This window comes from Carya illinoinensis, chromosome 3, assembly GCF_018687715.1.
Source record: "Carya illinoinensis cultivar Pawnee chromosome 3, C.illinoinensisPawnee_v1, whole genome shotgun sequence".
Classification (NCBI taxonomy): Eukaryota; Viridiplantae; Streptophyta; class Magnoliopsida; order Fagales; family Juglandaceae; genus Carya; species Carya illinoinensis.
The window spans coordinates 38724595-38729832 of NC_056754.1; the positions used below are offsets into that span (position 1 = coordinate 38724595).

A 5238-nucleotide genomic window follows, 5' to 3' on the forward strand; every position below is an offset into this window, starting at 1 on the left:
GCTTCGATCCAACTCCAATACCTAGACTTTGCCTTCGTCTCTGATTCCGCTCACTATTGTGCATATTTTATAAAAATATATATGTTTTGCTATATATTAATCATATAAATATAAATACAATAACATGTAATAATAATGTATAAATACCAAAATACATAATAACATGTAATATTATACTACTAACTCATTTCCAAAGTTTAGCCTCTCTCTCTCTTTCTCTCTCTCTCTCTCTTAATTGCAACGTATAAAAAGCTTACAAGTAAAATTTTTAAAATTACTGGAAGAATGAAATTTCAAAAATTCTTCCAGTAATTTCAAAAATTTTATGATTCTTATATTTTTACTGACTCTATTAATTAATATATGAGCTTGTTGATGGTTTCGTCCCTCAAATTTTCAATGTTTTTTTTTTTAGCCCATTTCTCTTATAATAACTCGTTAAAAATTCTTAAATTAAAAATCAAAAACAAAAAAATTCTTTCATTCCATATGAGGTTTCATATTGCTTTTTGGTGTTTATTACATGGAAGCCTTGCAGAAATGCAAATAAACTAACTTTCATCAGTTAAGTAGACATGGGTGTTAATTTAACTGGAGGGAAATAAAGGAAAATTACATACTTTCAAAACGTACACACATATTCATATATTACACTATATTCTATATATATAGTGCTTTCCGAAATGGCAACTAAACATAATAACTGCATTATTAATCCCCCTCCTCCTCGATTGCAAATTCCTGCAAGCTAGCCTTGTGTGACACAAAGCTAAATTATTCTTCTTTGCCATGCATTCACTTTTATTTCATTACAATTACAACCCTTAATATAATTACCATATTTTTTCAAGGCCCGCAATTGCGTTTGTATGGGGTCCTCCTACACTTCTTCTTCGGGCTTGGTGGCAGGCATCTTTTATATGTTCGCGATTTGCCGCATGCAGGGGTAGTACTCACCTGCATAAGCTTACGCCCTAGGGCACTTTTTTCTTCTGTTGAATAAAAGAGAAAGATGGTATTGGGTTATCAGATATGTAAGTATAAGTTGTAACAATATAATTATGTGAGGAGGAATTACAGTTTTCCCTTTAACAACTTGGTTTGATAATGGTACATGAGATCAATCATCTTTAAACAAAGTATTCCAAAATTATTGTATCTATCATAGGGATTAGATATTAATTGATTCATTTTTTCATACTTACTTGCATAGATAGTAGTACTTATAGACAGATTAGATCACTAAAGAACAACATCCATGATGTGAAGTACTTAACAGTATTAGACAGTCATAAGTCATAATAATTATGTATGCACAAAATATTTTTAGTATTGGAAAAAAATAAATAGATAAATTATGAGAATTTGAAGTCTCCTAACCTGTTTGAGATAGTTCCCGAGCTGTTATAGATGAAGAAACAAAGATGATGAAAGCCAAAAGAAAGATTACTATGTAGAATGTCTTCATATTGGAGAGAATATAGGTTGTTGTAGCTTTAGTTCTTCTTGATCCACTCTTATTTATAGTGAGTATCCATGCACATGTAAGCTTCTGATTGTATATGTATGCACGCACGCGTGAGAGAGAGATATATGATTCTAATTTGTTTGTGTTGATTATAAGAAAATTTTGATAAAAAAATAAAAGAATTATTAGAATATGTTAAATTGGACCTACTTTAAACTTAAAAGACATAGCATGCAAGTTGTTCTACAAGAGGAGCGTAGAAAACTAAATGATATGAATCACGAAAACTAGTTTGGTTATAAAAACTAAACTATTTTATTTTATATAATTATTATAAAATATTTTTATATAAAATATAAGAAAGAATTTAATTTTTTTAAATTTTAAAATAAAAATTATATTATAATAATATTTTATTTAATTTTTAATAAAATATTTTTTCAATAAAAAGATTGATTTGTAACATTAGAAAAGATATATAATTATTCACAATGATGGGTCCCCAATGTTGTAACTAGTTTGACAGATTTGTCTGCTTCAATGACCCCAAGTCAATGCGAAGATATTATATGAAACTGACAAAGGAGTCGTCCTAAGGTCCAATCATAAGGGCAGTTCAGCTATTGATGCGAAGATATTGATGAATAATAAACAATTTGAATTAATTTAAAAATAATAGTATTTTACAGATCTAATTGTATTCAAATTGAAGAATGAGTTATACATAACAAATTTTTAATAATATTTTACATAATTATGCTTTAAATAGAGAGTATTTTTATAAAATAATTTATAAAAATAACATTACTTTATAAAAATATCCTTATCTTAAAATATTATTAAGAAATATGTTATAAAATGTGACTTATCTATCATTATTCATTTAAATTTAGCACGCTGAAAAAATAGTGACAGATCATTGAGCGGGTAATTTAGCCAAGGAAAACACTAGTGCCAGATCATTTTATTCTATTTTCCTATATATATGATCAATTCTCAGCTACTTAATGAAGTATTTTTCTAATGAATTTAAGATTTTTTTAAATATATATATATATATATATATATATATATCTTTAAAGAGTTTAGGAAAATATTTTTTTTTAAATATTTTTTTTAAAAAAAATAGTATTTTATGACTTATCAAATTTGGCATGCTGGACAAAATGTGACTTATCAAAAGGATATTTTAAATATCCTTACTTTATAAAAATATCATTATTTATTCAAATTTGTCATGTGGGACAAATAGTGACAGATCATTGAGTGGGTAATTTTGTCAAAGATATCCAAGATCTGATGAAACTGTTGCCTCAGTGTGTTTACAACATGTTGGGCCACTTGGTAATGAAGGGGTTGATAAGACGTTGCCAAAGTATGCTTGGCATATAGGATCTGAGTGTGTGGAAAGGGACTATACCTTATTGTATTCAATCTATAGTTTGGGTACACAAACATCGACTGTAATGTCTTTGTTTCGGTTTCAATGAAAGTTCTTTTTATCAAAAAATAAAAGTAAAAATTTACAACACAACAGCCTTATTAACTGCCACATTTTATTCTATTTGCCTATATATATAAGAGTAATATTATATACAGTTATTTTTACGCATTCCCTGTGCACTCCACTGATATGATTGGCTGGATTAATTTTTTTTTAATACACAACCAATCATATCACTGAAGTGCACAAAGGAGTCCGCGAAAATGACTGCACATAAAATTTTTCTATATATAAATATGATCAATTCTCAGCTACTTAATGAAGTATTTTTCTAATGAATTTATGATTTTCTTTTTAAAAATATTTAAAGATTTTATAAAAAATATTTTTTTAAAAAATAGTATTTTCTGTGGCTTCCCTTAGTGGGTTTATATAGCATCACCCAAAAACAATATTTCCAAACTCAATTTTTGTAATATCTATAATTTTTTAGAATAAATCTATAACCACCGACAAAATACCAATTGATTTCTTTTTTTCTTTTAATTTAGTGACTAAAAAACGTATTTTTTATGATGTTGTGAATTTTAATATATATATATATATATATTTAAGAGTATAAAAAAAGTAAAAAAAAAAAAAAAGAAAAGAAAAGTTATTTGGCCTTCTCGGAACCCATCCTTGGACTACACCATCAGTTTTTAAGTGCACCATTTCATTATGATCATTAAATTAGCATTTGGTTTTCAATATATTTTTTCAAGAAAATTATAAATTAATATTATTTTATTTATGTTTTAAAATTTATAATTATCTAAATGAAATATGTTTAATGAAAAGAACTCACGTTTGGCTGGTAGTTGGGCACACAGTATGTAATTCATGTGTTACTTAAAAATTCTTAATATAATTTGTTATTATACATTATTTAGAAAATCCAAATTTTAGATTATTATTCACTTATAATTAGTTTGGAGGTGGAGGTTTACCGACTCCGACTCCGCTCCGATTCGACTCTACTCCGCTATTGTATATATTTATAAAAATATGTGTTTTTCTATATATTAATCATATAAATATATAAATATAATAACATGTAATAATAATGTATAAATACCAAAATACATAATAACATGTAATATTATACTACTAATGTATAATAACTAAAGTATTGATTATATAGATTTTATATAATTATATCTTATATAGTTAGTTAAACTCAATAATATATTAATATACTAGCATGGCCCCATGGGTTTGTTATTATAAAATAATATATTTGTACTATAAAATATAGACTAAATTGACTAATGATAGTTTAGTGTATGTAAACATCATTCTATTTCAATATTACTACCATGTAACACTAAATTACTAATGTATAAATATATGTAGCATGTAATACAAATGTATAAACACTAAAATGCATAATAACATGTAACACTAATGGATAACCACTAATATATAAATAATAAATTTATAATAACATGTAATACTAATGTATAATAACTAAAGTATTGATTATATAGAGTTTATATAACTATATTTTATATAGCCAGTTTAACTCAATAATATACTAGCATGGCCCCATGATCTAATTATTATAAGCTAGATATTGTTCCTAAATAATATAAGTAGACTCTATTGACTAATAATACATTCATCGTATATTCTATGTAAGTATAATTGATCTCTTAACTTATATAGTTATTTAAATTCAATAATAGTATGAACTATTTATTGTTCCTAAATAAATATAATATAATTATACTATATAAGTAGACTAAATTGACTAGTAATAGTGTATGACATATTTAAACATCTACTAATGTATAATAAACTATTGTAATAACTTGTAATACTAATTTATAATAATATTTAATACAAATGTACATACACTAATAATCTATCAATTTATAATGACATGTGAATTTGTAATACTATTATATATTAATATATAATATAGTTATTATACTTAGGTGTGTAAAAAAGACTCGGTTCCATTTAAATTTTTAATTTGGTTTGTTTGTAAATATCCGAAATTCCCATTTCTTTTTTGTAATTATCCCACTTAGGCCCTAACGAAACCCTTGGGTCCATTTCTTCTTCCCCTTATGAAATCACCTCAGTGAAAAAAAGGGTGCGGCGGCTGTGAGATTCTCCAATCTCCATTGATCCATTCTCAAGTCCAAGAGCCACAACCATAGGTCCTCCACAACGACGCCACCTCCACAGCCAATGTCCGCAACAGCACAGCCAACATTGATCTCCACAACCAACGGCTCAGCTCCGATGATGCCAAACGTTTGTTAAATCCCTTGATCCT

At 26.5% G+C, this 5238-nt stretch overlaps 1 long non-coding RNA gene across 1 annotated transcript; it reads right to left on the minus strand.

The window, feature by feature from the left end:
* Positions 1-565: 565 nt before the first annotated feature.
* LOC122305646 lies at positions 566-1702 on the minus strand. Its single transcript, XR_006241190.1, has 2 exons — positions 1381-1702; positions 566-992 (listed from the first exon to the last, which is right to left on the minus strand). It is a non-coding gene; the product is annotated as an uncharacterized LOC122305646 (long non-coding RNA).
* Between the last annotated feature and the right edge of the window lie 3536 nt (positions 1703-5238).